Below are 22,260 nucleotides of genomic sequence, written 5' to 3'. Positions count from 1 at the left end.
AGAGGTTAAGTAATTTGTTAAGAAATACTCAAGTATTTGTAAGTAAGTAAGTAAGTAAGTAATGGAGCTAAGTAAGAAATGGAGCTAGGATTTAAACTCCAGTTTACCTAGGGATGAGTTCCAAATACTTGACAAGTGCTATGGCACAGCCCTCATTACTGAGACTAGATGCTGGCCCTGGCAACGGAGCACAGTACTGGGGACTCGCTAATGGCCCAGCATCACCTTTTTGGTTGTTAAACTGCATGGAGGTTTAGAGAATTGGGGGGGGGAGGTACAGGAGGGGAGCGACACCCAGGGGATTCAGACCAGCATCTACTTACTTCCCAATGCAGAAATATTTCAATATTGGTGCATATCAGCTGAATATCCATGCTCCAAATCCCAGGCTTCCTCCACTCCCATCATTCTGCCCAGTTCAGTTATCCTGGTTCCCTTCACCTACCACTGGAGCTTTTTTCCAGGTAGAACTTGATTCACACAGGAAGACATGCCAGGAACCCAGCCACAAGTGCAACTTAAATAGTCAAAATCTTATATTCGCCTCCTCCCATGAGTCTCCTCATTTAAGTTTGCTCTGAGAACCTTTATTCAGCTTGACAGGTGCATGCTAACATTTTGAAGAGATACTTCTCCTATAACCTTGTGCATTTGCTAGATCAAAAGCTCTAAGTTAGGAGCTGAAAACTCCTTAGAGTTCATGGTGCTTTGAATAAATTTGAGCCAATACTTAAAACTTGGAAGATTTTACATAAACTCCGATTTCTAGTCTCTTGCAAAGTAGGATAAACTGGCAGAACAGGACCCATAACCAAATGGAAATAAAGGGCTGGAGCCTGCTGAGTAGTGGCCACCTTCCCTTCTTCGTTCATTTAACAAATGAATTTTTGAGTGCCTGCCACAGGCAAGGCACTATTCTAGGTATAGAGAGAGAGGGCTCTCCATTGCACATGGAGTATGGCCCATGTAACTCACCCAAAGTGTATGTTTGTTTATTTACTGAAAGTCACCTTTTTGGACCTTAAGCTTCTGACACCAACCCCCACACCCTGAGCTAAATGGACAAAGGTCAGAATGGTCACCACCAGGTAGGCAACTCTCATGATACTATCCCTGCACCAGCTCAAGCTTCCTGAAAGGAGACTATCAGTCCCTAGAAGCTTCTCCAGACCCCTCAAACAGTACTGTCCTCAGATTTTACATTGTTGGGGTCTCTGGGCTCTGACCCAGACTCCTACCAGATTTAGGGTCTTCTCTCCACACCAAAGCTCCACCATTGTGCCTCGAGATTCACCAACTTGCCATTTATCACTGGATTTCCCAGTTCTACTATCCAGGTGACACCATCATTGAGAGTCTTTTCAGGGCAGGGCAAGCTGTCCAGCTTGCTGGAAGGAGCCTCTGTAATGACAGACTTGGGAGTATCCAAGAAGACAAAGTTAGAAATGCTGCCTTATCGATATCAATTCCTCTACTTTGCCATTCTGGGTCTTCTAACCTAGCCCTACATCTCTGCTTTCCTCAGCTTGTTATTCCAATCTGAAAATTTTATTTCTCTGTACCTGCCATCCAGTCATACCTGCCTCTTTGGCCTACCCCCAAGCATGTCGTCTTTCACATGTACGAACCATTGCTTCCTGAGAACTAATCGAAACTGACAACGTGGGTATATATAAACATACAAGGAATATACCAAGAACAAAGTAAAATCAGGAAGTCAACATTAAATGGAACCATAGATATAGTTATGTAAATTCAACACGGGTCAGAGAGCTTCATTCTAGTGCCTGGGAGGGGGCAATGGTTTGGAGCATCCAAAGCAGTAGAGTGTAACCTTGCAGTGACCTGTAGCCTGAAGTGTCTACTCTTCAGGTGGCAACTGGACCTGGGTAGAAATTGTGGTATGGGAGCTGGGGAACTCAGCATCTCATTCAAAACCACCTCTGAGCGGTAAGAAACATGAAGGTTGGCTTCATGATATCCAATCAGAAGCAGCATCAAATAGGAAGAGGGAAAAACAATCTCTCTTCAGGTCAAATGTAGGGCACTGCTAAGGTATTAATAAGTCCAGGAGAAGGCACAGAAGACTTGGCAAATGGCCAGGGCAGTGGGGGTGAGGAGGGCAGAAAGCTAGAAGGTAGAGGCAGGTCTGTTTACTGTTTAGCCACTACAGGGGAAATCTGGGGTGGGTGTGGAAGAAGAGGGGCGAGGGTGGGAAGAGCTAAGTAACCCAACATGCACTGTCCCCAGGAGGGGACTTAAGGATCGCAGTGACTGGAAACAAGCTAGGACGTGTTTAGACTAGGAAATCAAAACACTTTGAGGATGGTTGTGCTACTGAACAAAAGGCACGACAAGAAGATGGCAAGAACAGCTTAGGGACACTGGGTTTGGGAATGCTGGTGACGAAAACAAGAAAAATTAAAATGTCTACGTCCTGACTTGGGAGATAAGGTAAGGTGCAGGAATGGAGAGGGAGATGGGTGCCTGGGTGGCTCAGTGGGTTGAGCTCCTGATTCTTGGTTTTGGCTCAGGTCGCAATCTCAGGACATGAGACTGAGCCCTGCATTGGGGTCCAAGCCCAGTGGTGAGTCTGCTTGAGATTCTCTCTCCCTCCCCCTATGCCCCTTCCCCAGCTCATGCACTTACTTGCTCATGCTCCCTCTCTCTAAAATAAATAAATAAACCCTTAAAAAAAAAAAAAAGAATGGACAAGGAGAGACCAAGCATCAAGCATGACAGAGAAGCAGCTACCACTGGGTTCAGTGCAACAAGAATGAATCAAGGCAGTTTCATCAGAAAATTAAACACACATTTACCATATAACCCAGCAATTCTACTCCTAGGTGTATCCCCAAGAGTTGAAAATGGGGATTCAAAGAAATATTTGTACATCAATGTTCATAGCAGCACTACTCACAACAGCCAAGGTGGAAACGAACCAAATGCAGAACAGATAAATGGATAAACAAAATGTGATCTATCCTACACATGGAAGTTTATTCACCCACAGGAAGGAACGAAGTACAACTAACACACTATGATAGGGGTGAATCTTGAAAACATTATGCTAAGTGAAAGAAGCCAGACGAAGAAGCCATATATGATATGGATTCATTTATATAAAATATCTAGAATAACTGAATCCAAAGAGACAGAAAGCAGATTAGAGGTTGTCAGGGGCTAGAAGTAGAAGGAATGGAGAATGACTGCTTCATGGGTACAGAGTCTCCTTCGGGGATGAGGAAAATATTTTGGAACTAAGTAACATTATCAATGTACTAAATGCCACTGAACTGTACACTTCATTATTTTTTAGAGATTTTATTTATGTGTTTATTTATTTATTTGACTGAACGAGAGAGAGTATGAGTGGGGCTGGGGGGGAGGAGAGGGAGAGGGACAAGCAGACTCTGCACGGAGCATGGAGCCTGATGCAGAGCTCAATCTGATGACCCTGGGACCACAACCGGAGCCGAAATCAAGAGTTGGACACTTAACAGACTGACCCACCCAGGCACCCTCTGAACTGTACATTTTAAAAGGTCAATATTATATGAATTTCAGTTCAATTAAAAAAAAATGAATGAATGAATCAATGAGTGAATGAATGAAGGCAGCAAGGGATTCTAGGGAACAAGGCTTAGAAATATCAAAACAGAAAGGCAGGAACCAGAGATGGGTAAGGGACAGAAATACTACCATCTGTTCTTTAGTTCTATAGCTCTCAATCCTTTCTCTGCCACGATCCTTGACAGGTGACATGGCATGACACATCTATGGACATTTTGGAGTCCTTGGCAATTCTCAAGAACCTAACAAATTTCAACCTTTTCTCTATCCCTCAAGAAAGAGTTCTGGAACACACGTGAGGGACAAGGATTTAAAATTGCTTTTACATTTATAGATACATATACAAACACAAAATGTATACTATCAGTAAAGTACAATAAATGCATATTTTTTAAATTTAAATCATTCATGGGCACCTGGGTGTCTCCGTTGATTAAGCATCTGCCTTTGGCTCAGGTCATGATCCTGGGGTCCTGGGATGAAGCCTCACATAGGGCTTCCTGCTCAGTGGGGAGTCTGCTTCTCCTTCTGCCCCTTTCCCTGTTCGTGCTCTCTCTCTCCCTCTCAAAAATAAATAAAATCTTTTTAAAAAATGTAAGTCATTCATGAATGCTGATATTCCTATAATTATTTTTTTCTTATTCCTGTAATTCTTTTTTTTTTAAGATTTTATATATTTATTTGTCAGAGAGAGAGAGAGAGTGAGCGCACAAGCAGGCAGGGTGGCAGGCAGACGCAGAGAGAGAATCAGGCTCCCTGCCAAGCAAGGAGCCTGATGCAGGACTCGATCCCAGGACTCTGGGATCATGACCTGAGCCGAAGGCAGCAGCTTAGCCGACTGAGCCACCCAGGCGTCTCCCTTTTCCTGTAATTCTTAAAATCAAATGGCCCCTGCTTCCATTAATTCATGAGGCTACAATTCTAAGTAAAGATAAGATAGCTACCCAAGAGCAAGACTCAACCCTGAACAGCTCTAGCACAGTCAGGGCCACCATTCGTCTGTTTAGTGCCTTTGTGCCCTTCCTCCAGGCATGCAGCTTAGTAAGTGGAGCTCATGCAGGATTTTGGTTCCCGCTCACACCTTGGCAGGCGAATACCTATGCAGTATACAACCTGCACAACTGTATACAATAACCCCTGAGCACAGGCCTGGAAATACAGTGGACACTCCCAAGTGCTAAAAATAGGAAGCAACCTAGAGGTAATCATATCTCATTCAAGGGATTTTCGAGGTCTATATGACTCTTCGGTTTCTTATCTCAGATAGCATATTTGGGAAAGGGCACATTGATCAATTGAATTAAGGTTTACAATAAAAGTCGAAGTGACTAAGGTGAGAGAGAAAGTCCCCAAGAATTCAGGAGAGAATGAAGAACCTCGAAGAAGGCAACTGGAAAGCCTCCCTCAATAAGGTGAACCCCCAAGCCAAAGGTAAGCCAAAATCATTTTAGAAGAGCAGGTATACGGAAGTTAAGTAGGAGCATGGGTTCTGAAGTCAGACAGACCCGGTCTCAAATCAGGACTGTTACAGCGTAACTATGTAACTTAGGGAAAATTTAAAAATTTTAATTAAAATTAAATTTTTTTAATTTACATTAATTTAATTAAATTTACTTAAAATTAACCCTTCTGATTATCAATTCACTTAGCTGTAAAAGAAAAATAATACCTACTTTGCAAGGAGGCTTTAAAGATTTTAATGGGCTACTGCATGCAAAGTACGTCACACTGTGCCTGCACATAGAAAGTGCTCCACAAACACTTTTTTTTTTTTTAAGAGAGAGAGAGAGTGTGTGAGCAGGGGGAGGGGCGGAAGGAGAGGAAATGAGAGAATCTCAATCTCCACACTTAGTGTGGAGCCTGATGCAGAGCTCGATCTCGTAATTCTGATATTAGGACCTGAGCCAAAATCAAGAGTTGGAGGTTTAACTGGCTGAGCCACCCAGGCACCCCCACAAGTACTAATAATTACTAAAATTCCAGTACCATGTTTATGCCAGAGCCTGAAGCTAATTAAAACTCGACATCTCCTTTTACACCTCCAGATTTTTTAACTCCTAACCAAAGGGGCTAGGTAGGGGCTTTCACAATATCCTTAACATAGCAAGTAAAATCTGAGTCCAAATCCTGAAAACGCTCCAATTAACGACTATCTGTTAACAAAGAATAAAGACACTAGGCACTTGAGTCCCCCAAGGTCATGAGTTCAGGGTCATAGGACTGCGCCCTGCATCAGGCTCCCTGCTTAATGCGGAGTCTCCTGGAGACGGTTTCTCCCTCTCCCTCTGTCCTTCCTTCCACTCGTGTGTTCTATCTCTTTAAAAATAAAATAAACTTAAAAATCTAAAAAAAAAGAATAATGACACCCCACCAACATCAGGCCATAGCCTGTCTTTCCAATGTACTCTCCCATCGCTGCCCTCAGGAGCTCTGTGTGCTCCACTTTTTGCTGTTCATGCTACTTGCTCATCGACATGCCTGGTGACAAGGGGCCAATCTGTATGGCTTCCTACATCCCTGTACTAAAGCCTCAGCTTCTAATATTACCCATAAGTTTCTGAAACAGGAAAACCACATCCTTCAGGAAGTTCTCCCAAGCTGTACCTGGGTGTTGCTACAGTCCCTTCCAATCCTACATGGCTGCTATGGAATGATGGAAAATGGGATAAAAGAGAGCAGAAACTCCAGAGCCCAAACACTCACTCTCCTAAACTCTTGCCTCTTAAATTCAGGTTGAGGGCTGGTTAAGGAGAAATCAGTTTAATGTAAGGGGTTGGTTGTTTGAAATACCAGAGCTGGCAATGGAACTTCCTGACTGACGGGGCTAAGATCCTTTACATTTTAAGGAACAGATAATAAGGCCCTTTTCTAAAGATGACCTATATCCATGAAGTTGAGAACTTTATTGAGAAGGCCTTCAGATGAGTGATGTATGACCTATGACGACTTAGCTAATACTGAGTCATCAGTTCCAAGAGATACATAAAACCTACCTCCCATCTCTATGGCTACTGTTACTTTTTATTACTTACTTCCAAATCCTGATGATTCGTGTTTAAATGAGATGGAAAATGTACCCAAGGTTATATAAAAAAGCTAGTGGATAGGAGTGCCTGGGTGGCTCAATGGGTTAAAGCCTCTGCCTTCAGCTCCAGTTATGATCCCAGGGTCCTGGGATCGAGCCCCACATTGGGCTCTCTGCTCAGCAGGGAGCCTGCTTCCTCCTCTCTCTCTGCCTGCTTCTCTGCCTACTTGTGATCTCTGTCTGTCAAATAATAAAATCTTAAAAAAAAAAAAAAAAAGCTAGTGAATAAAGGCAGGAACTGCTAAGGAAAGTGGCCGAGATGCAGACATAGCTTTCTTGCTAGAGGGGCACGTGGCTGGCTCAGTCATATAGCATGTGGTTCTTAATCTCAAGGTCATGAGTTCAAGCCTCATATTGGGTTTGGAACCTACCTAAAATTTAAAAAAATTTCTTGCTAGAAATAATGGTGAATTATTGAATGCTTGGTGAATTACTGAATGCTTACCCTCTAAGATCAAAATGAAATTGGGTTTCAACATAGTACTGAAGGTTTTTGCCATCACAATAAAACAAGAAAAATAAAAAGCATAATGATTGAAGAGGAAAGAATAAAACTCTTTCATTCTTAATTTAAAGATTATGTGCTTACCCAAAGAAACTGAGAAAGTACTGAATTAATGAATTACTTGGGAGGGTTGCAAGATACAGGGCCACTAAACAAAATCAATTGTATTTTTTATATACTGTTAATAAACAACTGAAAATGAAATTTAAAGCAGTGCCTGGGTAGCTCAGTTGGTTAAGCCTCTGGCTCAGGTCATGATCCCAGCGTCCTGGGGATTGAGCCCTGCATTGGGCTGCCTGCTCAGTGGGGAGCCTCCTTCCCCCTCCTCTTCTCCTGCTCCACCTGCTGTGCTCGCTCACTCTCTCTGTCAATGAAAATCTAGGTAAGTAGAGAAACATCCTATTTTTATGGACTGGAAGATTCAATATTACTTAGATGTCCATTCTTCCCCAACTTCATTCCATTCAAAATACCAGCAGAATTTTTCTAGAACTTAATGAACTGATTCTAAAATGTAATGGAAGGCTGAAGGACCATAAATAACCCTGACAATCATAAAGAAAAAGAACAAAGCTGGAAGAGTTACACGATTTCAAAACTCACTATAAAGCAATAACAATTAAGACAGTGTGATAATGGTGTCAAATCTGGGCTGTTTCATCAGCCTAACAGAGAGTCCAAATACACACACACACACACACACACACACACACACACACACACAACTGATTTTCAATAAGGATTCCAATGCAATTCAATGGAAAAGGGAAAATAGGAAAATCTTTCCAACAGACTTAGTACATATCAATATTTGTATGGAAAAAAATTAACCTTAGTCCATACCTCACACCATACACAAAAATCAATTCAAAATGGTTCACAAACCTAAAATCAAAAGCTAGAGTGCTGAGTGACTCAGTCAGCCAAGCATCTGCTTTGGCACAAGTCATGATCCGAGGGTCCTGGGATCGAGCCCCATGTTGAGCTCGCGATCACAAGGGAGCCTGCTTCTGCCTTGCCCTCTGCCCCTCCCTCCCCCACTTGTGTGACCTCTCTCTCTCCCAAATAAAGAAACTCTTAAAAAATAAATAAAACAGCCTTCAAAAAAAAAAAAAAAAAGAACTACTGATATAAGCAACAACATGGACTAATCTCAAAAGCACTTCTAGTGAAAATCCAAGACAAAAGAGTACATATGTATGACTCCATTCACATATGAAGTTCAAGAACAGGTAAAGCAAATCCACTACAGAAATCAGAGGAGTGGCTTCCCCAGGGAGGAAATTATTAAAAAGGGGTTTAAGGGAATATTCTGAGGTAGCCGAAAATATTCTGTGATTTGGGTGATGGTACATGGTATCTACGTGCATTATTACTGCATGTAAATTATTCCTCAGTAAAGAACAAAGAAGGGGCACCTGGGTGGCTCAGTGGGTTAAAGCCTCTGCCTTCAGCTCAGGTCATGATCTCAGGGTCCTGGGACTGAGCTCCACATTGGGCTCTCTGCTCAGCGGGGAGCCTGCTTCCTCCCTCTCTCTCTGCCTGACTCTCTGCCTACTTGTGATCTCTGTCTGTCAAAAAATAAATAAAATCTTTAAAAACAAAAAATAAAGACCAAAGAATACAGGAATACTCAGAGATCAAATGCAAATGGGTCTTTTGATGGGTAGGATTTTATTGGGAAAACAAGAAGGCCTCGTGGAGAAAATAAGGATGTAAGATACACATAAATCAGACCAGGGTACCATGAATCCTCAAATCACGAGGGGACTGAATTCCCTGCCACTTAAACTTGTCTTGTTTTTTTAGAAAGAGCTATCATATTTAAAGAAAGGAATTTAAATGAGGTTAGTCTAAGAGTCTGAGAACGCAGGTATGGTGCAGCCTAGGAGGTTTATAAGAGGATAGGTTATGGAGGTTGAGGATAATGGCTGCAAAAAATGTCTATTAGGTCTGGTCAATAAGAAGCTTCACTTTCAGTCCACTTACATATTTGTGAAACACATAGGTTTGCCCAGATTATCTTTGATATTCTTTCTGCTCCCAAATTTTTAACCTACACGTGGAAATCCTACCTGTGGATAAGAATAATCCAAGAAACTTTTAGAAAATATGCTAAAGCCTGGGTCCTTCCCAGACCAACTAAAGTATCTGGGGAATGGTGGGGATGGTAAACAGCAATTTTTTGTTAGTTTCTTTATAACTCTAGACCAGGGGCACACAACCCACAGACCCCTCCTGCACTTTTTAAAGTTAATAAACTTATTTAAGAGGAATTTTAGAGTCAAAGCAAAATTGAGCAAACAGTACTATCAACATTCTCATCAGAATGGTACATTTGTTACAACTGATAAACTCATATTGTCACATCATTGTCACCCAAAGTCCATAGTTTATAATAGGGTTACTAGTGTCTCTCTCGGCATTGTACATGTTATGGGTTTTGACAAGCATATAATGACATGCAGCCACCACTGTGGTTATCATACAGAATAGTTTTACTGCCCTAAAAATCCTCTTTGCTCTGCCTATTCATGCCACCCCTCCCCCCAACCCCTGGCAGTCACTGACTTTTTTCTTATGGGCTCCATAGTTTTGCCTTTTCCAGAATGTCAACTAGTTGTAATCATACAGCATGTGGCCTTTTCAGATTGGCTTCTTTCAACTTAGTAATGTGCATTTAAGGTCCCTCCAATGTCTTTACAGAGCTTGATGGTTCATTTCTTTTCAGTACGTTGTCTGAATGCACCAGTTTATTGAACCATTCACCTACAGAAGGACATCCTGATTGCTTCCAAGTGTTGGTAATTGCGAATAAAGCTGCTATAAACTATCTGTGTGCAGGTTTTTGTGTGGACATAATTCTTCAACTCCTTTGGGTAAATACCAAGGAGCATGACTGCTGGATTATATGGTAAGAATATGTCTAGTTTTGAAAAAAACACCCAAAGTGCCTTCCGAAGAGACTACACTGTTTTACACTCCCACCAGTACTGGATGCTCCATATCCTTGCCAGCATTTGGTGTTCTCCGTATTTTGGATTTGGGCTATTCGTACAGCATATCCAGTGATATCTCACTGCTGTTTTTACTTGTAATTTCCTAATATCACATGATGCTGAATGTATTTTTCATATGCTTATATATGTCACCTGGCTATCTTTAGTGAGGTATCTGTTCAGGTCTTTTGCCCATTTTTAAATCAGGCCATTCTTTTTCTTATTGTTGAATTTAAAAGTTCTTTGTATATTCTGGGTAGCAGTCCAGTATCAGAAATTATTTAACTTATTTTCTCCCAGTCTCAGGCTTGTCTTCCTATTCTCTTGACATTGGTTTTTATGGAAGTTTTTAATTGTAATACAGTCCAGCTTATCATTGATTTCTTTTATGGCTTGTGCCTTTGGTGTTGTATCTAAAAAGTCATTGCCATACCTGAGGTCATCTAGGTTTTTTCTCTTATGTTACCTTCTAGGGGTTTTATAGTTTTGCTTTGCAGATTTAGGTCTGTGATTCAGATTGAGTTGATCTCTGTGAGAAGTGGAAGGTCTGTGTCTAGATTTGGTTTTATTTTTTGCATGTGGATATCCAGTTATTCCGGCACCATTTGTTGGAAAAACTATCTTTGCTCCATTGTATCACCTTTGCTCCTTTGCCAAAGATCAGCTGACTATATGTAGGTCGGTTTCTTTCCTTTTTGTGTGTGTGGGGGGGGGGCAGCAAAGCAAGGCCTATTGAACAATAGCAAAGTGATAGTACAAAGTTCCCAAGGAGGGAGGGAACCCTAGAGGGTTGCCCTATGTGGGTTTGTTTCTAAGATCTCTATTTTGTTTCACTGATTTGTCCATTTCTCTTTTTGTTGAAAAAAAAAAAAGATTTTATTTATTTATTTGAGAGAGAAAGAGAGAACAAGCAGTGGGCAGGGAAAGAGACAGCAAGAGAGAGAGAAGCAGACTCCCTGCTGATCAGGAAGCCTGACTCGGGACTGGATTTCAGGACCTGGAGATCATGACCTGGGTTGAAGACAGACATTTAACCAACTGGGCCACCCAGGCACCCCTGATTTGTCCATTTCTTTTCATCAACACCACACTGATTACTACAATAACTTTACATAAAGCCTTGAAGTCAAGTAATGTCAGTCCTCCAACTTTGTTCCTCTCCTTCAATATTAAGTTAGGTACTGTAGCTCTTTTGCCTCTCCATATAAACTTTAGAATCAGTTGTCAATATCCATAAAATGACTTATAGGAAAAGCATACATAATCAAATACACTGCTGCTATTATTTTGAACTGCTATCAAATACACTGCTGCTATTATTTTGAGCTAAATTAATGAATATGGAAAATTAAAGTTTTTATCTTATCTTCCCATATTCCTTCTTCAATGTTCTTCCTTTCTTTATATAAATCTGAGTTTCTGACATATCATTTTTCTTCTCTATGGAGAACTTTTTATTTAATTTTTAGTTTTAAATTTTATTTGAGAGAGAGCAAGGAAAAGCAGGGGGAGTAGCAGCAGGAGAAGCAGAGGGACTCCCCCACTGAGCAGGAAGCCCAACATGAGGCTCCATCCCAGGACTCTGAGATCATGACCTGAACTGAAGGCAGACACTTGACCGACTGAGCCACCCAGGCACCTCTGGAGAACTTTTTAAAACATTTTTTGCAAGATAGGTCTACTGGCAAAAATTCCCTCAATTTCTGTTTGTCTGAAAAAATATTTCTCCTTTGCTTTTGAAAGATCATTTCACAGGGTATAGAATTTGGGTTTTGTTGTGTTTTTTTTTTTTTTTTCACTTAACACTTTAAACACTTCACATCACCCTTTTTGCTTACATGGTTTCTGAGATGACAAATATAATTCTTATCTTTGATCCCCTATAGGTGAGGAGGGGCCCCCACTGCTTCTTTCAGGGATTTTTCCTTTATCCTTGATTTTCTGAAATTTGAATGTGATTAGGGTAGAGAGGCATTTGGCCTGTATACTGTTCTCTAAGCTTCCTGGATCTGTAGTTCGATGTCTGACATTAATTTGGGGAAATTATACTTCAAATATCTCTTCTGCTCCTTTCTCTCCTTGTTCTCCTCTGGTGAATATTATGCATGTGTTATACCTTCTATAGTTGTCCCACGGATCTTTGATAGTCTATTCTTTTTTTTTTTCTTTTCAATCTTCATTTGTTTGTTTGCTTCTCAGTTTTATAAGTTTCTATTGTCATATCCTCAAGCTCGGAGATTCTCTCTGGCCATGTCCAGTCAACTAATGACTCATCAAAGGCACTCTGCAGGGGTGCCTGGGTGGCTCAGTAGGTTAAGCAAGCAACTCTTGATATCAGGTCATGTCATGATCTCAGGATTGTGAGATCGAACCCTATGTTGGGCCCCACACTGGACATGGAGCCTGCTTAAGATTCTCTTTCCTTCTGCCCCTCCCCAACCGCCCTCTGTAATTTTTCAGTCTTAGAATTTCCATCTCTCTGCTTATGTTATCCATCTGTTTTTGCATGTTGTCTACTTTTTCCATTAAAGCCCTCAGCATATTAATCATAGATTTTTTTTAAGGTACTTCCAACATTTCCACATATCTGACTCTGGTTCTAATGTTGGCTTAGTCTCTTCAAACTGTGCTTTTGCTTTTTAGTATGCCTTGTGATATTTTTATTGAAAGGTAGACATAATATATTCGGTAGAGAGGACTGCAGTAAATAGGCCTTTAGGGATGTGACAGTTAGGTGTGGGGGAAGGGGAAGTATTCTACAGTCCTGTCATTAGGTCTCAATCTTTTGGAGAACCTGTCCATCTGGACTGTGACCTTCACTGTTGCTACTCAATTCCCACTCCCTGCCCTTAGGTGGGACAGTATGACTAGAGTAGGCTGGAGCTGGCTATTTCCCTTCTCCTAGGTAGGTCAGGCCCTGGTAAAATAGTTTCTTCTTAGGGCAGGCCTTGTTAAGAAGAAGAGACTGCTCTGGAGTATTTAGTAGTTCCTTTCTCTTCCCCGGGGTAGAAGCACAAGGGGATTTTTCTCCAGTATCCACTGTGAGGACCTGGTAGAGTTCCTAGAAGTAAAACACAAAAGTGGGAGGGCTCCCCTATTAATGGGTCCCCCTGAAATTTTTTGTTTTTAGAGATATAACTGGCTTACAACATTGCGTAAGGTTTTTTTTTTTTTTAAGATTTTATTTCTTCATATGAGAGAGAGGGAGAGCACAAGTGCAGGGGAGACAGAGGGAGAAGCAGGTTCCCTGCTGAGCAGGGAGCTGGATGTGGGGGGCTTGATCCCAGCACCCTGAGATCATTACCTGAGCCGAAGGCAGACACTTAACCACCTGAGCCACCCAGGAGCCCCGCATTGTGTAAGTTTAAAGCATAGAATGTGTTGTTTTGATACACGTATATACTGCAATAGAATTACCACCACAGTCAGCTAATACCTCTGTTGGGCCACATAATTATCATTTTTTTTGTGGTGATAACAATTAAGATCTAGTCTTAGTAACTTTGAAGCTTATGACACAGTCCTGTTGACTATAATCACTATGCTGTGCATTAGATCTCCCCCTTGATGTTTTTAACTCTCAGACTTGTCCACACTGAGCCTCTAGCAATTTGTCAATTACAGTTTGGGTTTTCCTGTGCTGGCACTGGTTCCCATGGAAGTTTCTGCTCCAGTACATTTTGTTTTAAAATTAACTATGCTTAAGGATAATTTGTATACAACAAAATGTACCCATTTTAAGTGAACGGTCCTGGGAGTGTTGACAAATGTACACACTTAAATAACCTCCACCCTTTTGTGTCAACTATTCTTTAAGCTTCTGGGATGACCCAGTATGCAGCCAGGGTTGAGAACTACTGCTCTGTCATTCTTCATTGCCAGGCGAGGCACTGGAACTGCGAATCCTGAGGTTATTCACTCATTTCTGGGTCATGGTTTCCTCACATCTTTTGTTCCTAGATGGAACACCTGTAAACACCAACCCGCCACAAGGGGTCTCAATTTGCTGATCGCTCATATTATAGAATCAGGCTCAAAATGGAGACAGAAAATTTATTTAAATGATCAAGTAATTCATCTATCCTTCATGTATCTATTGAGTCTGCCCCCATTTCCCACAGCTGGTTCCTTCCTCCCTCTCTCTCAACTTGAGCTGCCCTTGGACTGTAAGGACCTCTTTCCTCTCCCTGCCCACCTTCCCTAGGGAATATAGTAGCCTCTTTTTATCAGACCAGGCTCCTCTTCATGCCCATGGCACATCCTTGCTCATTCCCTCCATCTTCAAGCTCCTTTATCTCCATCTAAGCCCTCTGCACCATTTAAGTCCTAATTCAAAGCCCATCTCCCCCAGAGTCTTCCTCTCCTAGATTTTATTTCTCTTACTTCTACCAGGTGCTTGAGCACATAACCATGTGACCAATGCCCTTGCAGCTCATCTTGCTTTAGCGGTTTCAGATAATCAAATTCATTAAACAAATATGGAATCCGTTGAGAGCTTTCTTTGAAGTGGGCATAATGCTAGGTTCTGGGTGATAGAGTGGTGACTAAGACAAAAAACAGACATGTTTCATGCCCTTACATGACAGACTCTAAACAAGTGTAATAAGCTCTACCCAAGGTGAGAGACTTTCTGAATGCTGGAGAGAGTACTGTCAAGGGAATGCATTATTTCTGATACATACATCCACCTGTGCAAGAACATCATAGTTCTTGGAATACCAGCTGGGTGGAGTTGACACTTCTTTGTATCTCCTGCAGTTCACACAATCCACATGATCAAATATTTATTGGGTGAAACAACTCATGAAACAGGTATCATTGGGAAGATAGGGGGTCATGATATGGAGCAATATAGCATCCTCCAACACCAAGCATTTTTTCCCACTTTCTCCTCTTTCCTTTCTACTTCATTGTCTCCTTCCTCCTCTGTTACTTGCCCCATTTCCAGTCTTCACTGGCCTAATCCTGGATCAGCCTGAGGTCCAGAGCATTCTGGGTCACTGCTTGGCTATGTACTTCTTTATCTCTTCATCATCCTTTATTTAATCTTAGCTCATCCCATCCGGAGAGCAAGCACAGACCTAAGTTTTTTGTTTGGTTGTTTTTGTTTTGTTGGGTTTTGTTTTGTTTTTTTTTAACCTTGGCTACCCATGAAAATCACCTGGAAAGCTGGTGCTTCAGTCCCCGTCTTCTCATATCTAACTGATTGACTTGAGGTGACGTCTTGGTATGGATAGTTCTTAAAGCTCCCCAGGTGATTCAAATATGCAGCCAGATTGTGAACCATGGGGATATAAAGGATTTCAAAGCCTCTACCTTCTCAGAAGAGGGTGATGGCCCCCAGAGATAACCATGGAACCTGGCATGTGCCAACAGTGGCATTGCTTGCACTCGGGGTGGGGTGAGGACAGATGATTTGTAGCATCTCAGATTTGGAATGACTGTCACTGACAAAGTGGGACACCCTGGGGAAGGCAGGGAGACACGATTTGTTAATGGAGGAATGCAGAGAGCAAGGAGGCAAATGGCCCTGTGAAACAGCAGTCATGGGGTCTTGATGGGGTCAAGGGAAGATAAGAGGTGAATAGTATACTGCTGGCATGGCATCCGTTCTCAATAGATGCCACTTTTTACAGTGATACGCCACTTTTTACAGTGATACGGTACTTTTATATTCATATTCAAACTGTTTACACAAGAAGGAGCAGCAAGTAAAATGAGTTCCATTTTACAGATGGGAAGTCGAAGTTTAGAGAGATTACCCCAGCCCCTGCCTCCAGGCCAGCTCACTGAGCCCGACAGCTCACTTGTGTCACCACGCGCACTGGCTAAGATGTGAGCGCTCTCCCTTAACTTGACTGCAAAGATTATTCACCACAAAACCCTAAACAAGGTCGGTAACCTCTCTGAACCTCAGTTTCCTCATCTGGAAGGAGAGGGCAGGTTCCATGCTTTCTGGGTTTCTTTTCAGTCTCCAGTGTGTCCTGGGGCTAGGACTTGGCACGCTGCTGACAGAATGCATTTCCTACCTGCTGCACCATGGCCTTCTAGCCAGCTTCAAATGGGTACCAGATGTGCTCAGTATCAACCCCTTGGGGTCCTGGGGCAGCGGAACTCCAGGGCTGGCTGCATTCACCCACAAATACCTTTATCTCTTTACCCTAGCGTGGGACAGAAAAATACTTTCCTGTCACTCTCTCTGTGTACCAGTAAGAAAAAAGCTGACAAGCCCTAAATCCCATCATTTACTTGGTGCTGAGTGGGAGCCTGGATTTAGCCTATCAAACCAAGACAGTTTGGGGATACGCTCTTCTACCCATTGCCCCCAGCTGCCCCTTTTCAGAAGCCACCAGCCCACTGTGGAGGCGCGATATCAATCACCTGGAAAGGAATAAAAGCTAGAAATATCTTAATGCAAGAGGACTTGAGAGAAAGTGGCAGCTTCAAGGCCCCACCCTCCATGCAGAGGCACCCGTGTCCTAGGCTTTCCCGGCAGCAAAGGCAGAGGCAGGAATGTGCCCGAGAGCAGACCTGGAGGGCTGTGTCCCACGGCTAGCTGCAAGGAGACTGAGAACGCCCCGCAGGCGGCCCAGACCAGCTGCCTGGGCCCAGCCACAGCTGCTGGCAGGGAGTCTCCTGGTCTAAAATTAGCCTCCGGCTCTCCACCCAGGCAGTTCCACCACTCACTCTGGCAGGCGAGGCCCTGTGGTGAGGTAATGACTGGGAGCCTGTCTGGCCCAGGACCACAAGGGGTTAGGAGAAGGCAGCAAGGAGCAAAGTCCCACTTTCCCATCATGCTGGAACTGGGGAAACAGGGGAAGCAAAAACAGCCATGTATGTGGGGCTTGACTTTTGCTTTACTTCTGCTTTTCCTCCATGTCTGCACCTATGGGGTATACCCGGTCCTATTCTTTACTCGAGGGATACCAAGGAAAGGAAAGCAAACTTCCAGCAAGTTTAAGGTGTGCCAGGTTTTCAATCTGCCACCACAGCCTTCTGAGGTCAGGATCATTAATCCCATTATACTGAACCCAACAAGGATGCTCATCGAATTAGCTGACCCAAGTCAGTGACCCTGTGAGAAAGAATCCAGAAGTATCAGTCCCCTCCTTTTGGAGGGAGAGTCTGCTTCCTGGAGGGGTACCTCTAGTGAGGACTCCCTCCCTGAGGCAGAGCCTGAGCCCATGACTCACTGACCCCCACCTCTAGGTCCCCCAGCTTCTGACGGTCTGTTCAGGAAGCCTGTGGTTGGAGCTGCCAAAAAAAGCAGCTAAGCCCAGGCCCAACCCCTGGGCACAAGTCCCTCTCACCATGGGCTGAACTGCGGGGGCAGGGGGTCCGCGGCTCGGAAGTACAGGAAGAGTAGGTAGGAGGGCTATGGGAAAGATGACCACGGTCACTAGGGCTCATGGAGATGTCCCACCAAGTCATTAAGACTCTCCAACCAAAGGCTTCCCAGAGACCCAAACGATCATTCCCCCTGGGCTTATACCTCAACTCAACCTCTCCTTCACTGTCCCCCCATCTATGGAACCTGTCCTTCCCAAATCAGTGGAGGAGGAGAGAATGCTAGAAGAAGGTGGAGGTGGGCATCGGTCTCTGGGATAGGAGCTGGGTCCAGGACCCAACTCCCAGCGCTAACTGAATGAGAAGGCAAGGTACCATACCTAGCAACTGGAACCAGGATCTGAATCCAGGCATCTCTCCGAATCTCTTTTTCCCAATCTTTCTCTAGCCACTTCCAGCTTGGAATCCTCAGTGCTGGTGCGAATACCACTTTCTCTGGAAATAATGATGGAGCCAGAGGGGACCTCAAGGACCAAGTAACCAAGCCTTCTCATTTACAAGTAAGAAAATCGAGGCCCTGAAGCAGCTAGGTGGCTCAGTTGGTTAAGCGTCTGCCTTCGGCTCAGGTCATCATCCCAGGGTCCTGGGATGGAGTCCCACACTTGGCCCTCTGCTCAGCGGAGCCTGCTTCTCCCTCTGCCTACCACTCCCCCTGCTTGTACTCGCTCTCTGTCAAATAAATAAATAAAAATCTTCAAAAAAAAAAAAAGGAAAAGAAAAGAAAATTGAGGCCCAGATGGCAGAAATGACTTGTTCAAAGTCACAGAACCAGTTCATATCATAACCAAGACTAGAATCCCACTGCCCTGACTCCCAGCTCAGGGTTCTTAGCCCTAACCATGTGCCTAAAAGAAAAAGACATCCAAGTTCTCTTTTAGCCCAAATACTCCATGATTCTATAACCTGGCTTCTACCTTCCCCCTTCAGTTATGACAGATTTCAACTGACCATGCAGTTCACCAGTGACTCTCCCTGCTCCTTGGCCAAATACACTAGTTTCCTCTCAAGTCTTATCCTTCTGGATCTTTCATCTGCACCTGACACTGTTGCTCATCTTTTTCCTTATCAAGACTCCTTCAGAGCGTTCAGTTAAGCATCTGCCTCAGCTCAGGTCATGTATGATCCGGGGGTCCTGGGAATGAAATCTGCACTGGGCTCCCTGCCCAGTGGGGAGTGTGCTTCTCTCTGCCCCTCTGCCTGCTCATATTCTCGCTCTTTCTCAAATAAATAAATAAAATCTTTTTTTTTTTTAAGCCTCCTTTGAAGAATGACCCTCTCCTCCACATTTCCTTAATTGCTCATTTTGTCTCCCTCACTGGCTAGTTGCAGGCAACCAACGGTCCCCCTTGTTCTGCTGATGACTAGATTCCAATGTGTGCTTCTCTCTGCCCCAGCTTTGACGGTCCAACGAATGCCAGCTCACTGGTCTAGGGCAGGGTTCTTTGGGAGGGCCACAGCCGTGAAACAAAATACCCTCAGTGAGAGTTAAGTTACTCAAGAGAGATTCTAGATTGCATACTGAGGCCCGCTAGCTTCTGAGCCATCCCGTAGCCCCCAACCCTGACAGCCAGCACACTTGAGTGAAGGCCCTTCCTCAGCAGGCTTAATAGGTTTGTGTGTACCTCTTGCCCCCTCTTGCTTGGTTTTCTCTCTATATAAAGTGGGCAGCAGGCTGCCCCTTCTGTCTTCCAAGTGAACACCAGCACTCACGATGCTGGGTGAATGTCATTTCCCACCCGCATTGCTCCATATGCATCCTTAGTCGGCAGCAGAGGACACCTTCACAGACAGGTCGAAAGGAGCAATCTTCCTTCTAGGAGAAGTAACAATCTCTGATCCTAAAAGGTGGGTGCAGCCTAACTTGCTCCAAGTTCCCAGGAGAAAAGTTCCTGGTGAAAACAAGGTACTATTGTTCTCCCTCGCCTTCCACTCCTTCTCTCACATGATTGGATCATGAAACCCCTGCCAGCTGGGGAAAGTGTTCACTACTCTGGAACTTTCCAAACCTTATTAGAGACAGAAAGGGGCAGAAAAGTATAGAAAAACAACCTTTTTTTTGAGGGCTTTTTTTTTCTTGGTTTTAGAAGAAACAACTTTGGGTTTTTTCTTACCCCCTACCTCTCAGGCTTTCCGATTTCTAAATATACCAACCATAATCATTTTGAGCAAACCAAGTTATGTACGATATATGTTTATCTTGCTAAACTGACAAAACAGCTTTAGATCTGTAAGGGACACTAAAAAATTTCATAACTGTTTCCCTAAAAATATTACAATATATTGCCATTTCCCAGACATTGAAGCTAATTTTTAATATCAACAAGTCTGTTAGGCACTTTATCATGCTTATTTCTTTTTCTCAAAGTAAATACCAACTTCCAATTTAATACCTCTTGCTTTGATAAATGTTGTCCCATGACAGACAGTTGGTATTTCCTAAGAAACATAATTAAAGCTTCACTATTATAGAATGTTCCTTATGCAAATATTTTTCCAACCTTCATGCATCAGAGCAAAGTTGAATTCTTATTCAACAGGTTAAATCAAACTTGAATATTAATTTTTCGCCTCCTCTCTATACGTTTCCAAATGCATTCTGAACCCCCTTACTACTATCTCTTTGCAATTTATGTTCAATTTGTCATCCATTTCATTTCCCTGCTCAGAATTGCTGGCAGTGGACTTCTACTTGCTAACGAGGACTAGGATTATGAAAACATTAGCCCTCATCAGCTTGTATCTTTCTCCAGAGATGAGAATAAAGGAGATGACAACATCTTTTAAAAATATGTACTTTTTGGGGCGCCTGGGTGGCTCAGTGGGTTAAAGCCTCTGCCTATGGCTCAGGCATGGTCCAGGCGTCCAGGGATCGAGCCCCGCATTGGGCTCTCAGCTGGGCAGGGAGCCTGCTTCCCTTCCTCTCTCTCTGCCTGTCTCTCTGCCTACTTGTGATCTCTGTCTGTCAAATGAATAAAAAAATCTTTAAAAATATATATATACTTTTTACCAAAGGATCTCATGATTTATATGTTTCAAGAGTCTTGATTTACCTTGATTTTTTTTAAAGGTTTTATTTACCTATTGAGAGAGACGGCGTGAGAGAGCATGAGCAGAGAGAAGGAGAAGCAGACTCTTGGCTGAGCAGGGAACCTGACGCAGGACAATCCCCAGACCTGGGATCATGACCTGAGCCAAAGGCAGTTGTTTAACTGACTGAGCCACCCAGGTGCCCCTGAATTTTTTTTTTTCTTTTAAAGAAGCTCTTTATTCCTTTCCTAGAAGGGGCTGTTCTGAGGATGAGAGGGTGTGGGGAACAAAAGGACCTGCTGGATGAGAAATGTTACGTCTTGGCCTGCCCTTTGCAATATGAGAATCAGCATCAACAAGAGCCTCTTTGCAGGTTACCCTCAGCTACTGATATCAACACAGAGTGTCACTAGAGAAATTTCAGAAAACTCAGAAGTCACCCCCACAGCAGCTGGGGTGGGCCCACGATCCACCCCCAGCTAGGTGACAGTAACTTCCACTCCTTCACTGGCAAGAACAGATAAACTTGAGAACAGGTTATATGCCTGCTTCATACACTATCCGACTGCTTGGATGGGTAGGAAAAAAAGACGTCATGAAACTCAGACATGAAAAGAAAACACTCTCAGCAAACAAAATGGGGACAAGTATTGGCAGAATGGTGAGCGGCACGGTGTGCGGTCAAGCGCCCTGCTCAGGCCTCAGGAATCTGAGCCCAGCGCTGTGCTGTAGGCAGGTTGCTTAAACTCTCTAGGCCTTACACCCTGCATTGCTGAAACGTGGAGTTTGAGCAAACAGGTTACACCTGAAGAGGCAACTGGCCACTGCCTGATGAGCTGTGTTGAGAAAGATGTTGAGACTGCATCTGGGCTTAGTAGAAGAATTCCATGTTCTACTGAAGATGTCTGCCATCGGCCTAGGATAAGAATGCAGGTATTTTCCACCTCAGAATTTAAAATCTCTGAGATCCACTCTGCCCCTGGATTCTCTACAATATATGAAGGACAGCTCCCAAAAACCAGTCAAAAGAGAAACAAAGGGGCTTCAGGAACACCTGAGTGGCTCAGTCAGTTAAGTGTCTGCCTTGGGCTCAGGTCATGATGCCGGGGTCCTAGGATAGAGTCCCACATCAGGCTCCTTGCTAAGCAGGGAGCCTACTTCTCCCTCTCCCTCTGCTGCTCCCCCTGCTTGTCTCTCTTCTCTCTGCCAAATAAATAAAAATAAAATCTTAAAACAAACAACAACAAAAACAAAGGGGGTTTAAAGGTTGATTAAATGATTAAAAAAACAAGAATAATTTAAAAAATAAGACAATAATAAAAACAAGCAGCTAACATTTATTAAACATTATATACTCAGAACTGTTCTAAGAACTTTGTGTGTCTTATTTCACTTTACTGCTGCAACAAAAACCCAACAAGGTAGAACTATTAATGTTCCCATTCCACAGACAAGTAACTGAGGCATCGTGAAGCTTAGTACTCTGCTCACTAAAGCACCTGAGAACCGGAGCCAGGATTCAAACCCAGGCAGTCTGCCTTCAGAGACTGCTCCTGACAGCTATGCTACGACAAAGGAAGAAAAGGAGTTGGGGGGGGAGACAATAGCAGATGGCACAGAAGACAGAACAGCAACCTCCAGAATTAAGGTAGAAGGGATGGCCGTATCCACATGGAAGAAACGTGGGCACAACGAAGCCTGTGGCCACTCAATTCTAAGTTCAC

At 43.3% G+C, this 22,260-nt stretch overlaps 1 protein-coding gene across 1 annotated transcript in view; it reads right to left on the bottom strand.

Annotated features, from left to right (window-relative positions):
• The window catches only part of B4GALNT3 (beta-1,4-N-acetyl-galactosaminyltransferase 3), a 90,384-nt gene that overhangs the window by 54,731 nt on the left and 13,393 nt on the right, over positions 1 to 22,260 (bottom strand). The gene's annotated exons all lie outside the window — the stretch shown is intronic.

The sequence above is a fragment of the Lontra canadensis genome, unplaced genomic scaffold, assembly GCF_010015895.1.
Source record: "Lontra canadensis isolate GAN:19392208 unplaced genomic scaffold, GSC_riverotter_1.0 scaffold53, whole genome shotgun sequence".
Taxonomy (NCBI): Eukaryota; Metazoa; Chordata; class Mammalia; order Carnivora; family Mustelidae; genus Lontra; species Lontra canadensis.
This window is presented reverse-complemented; position numbering and strand designations above follow the sequence as displayed.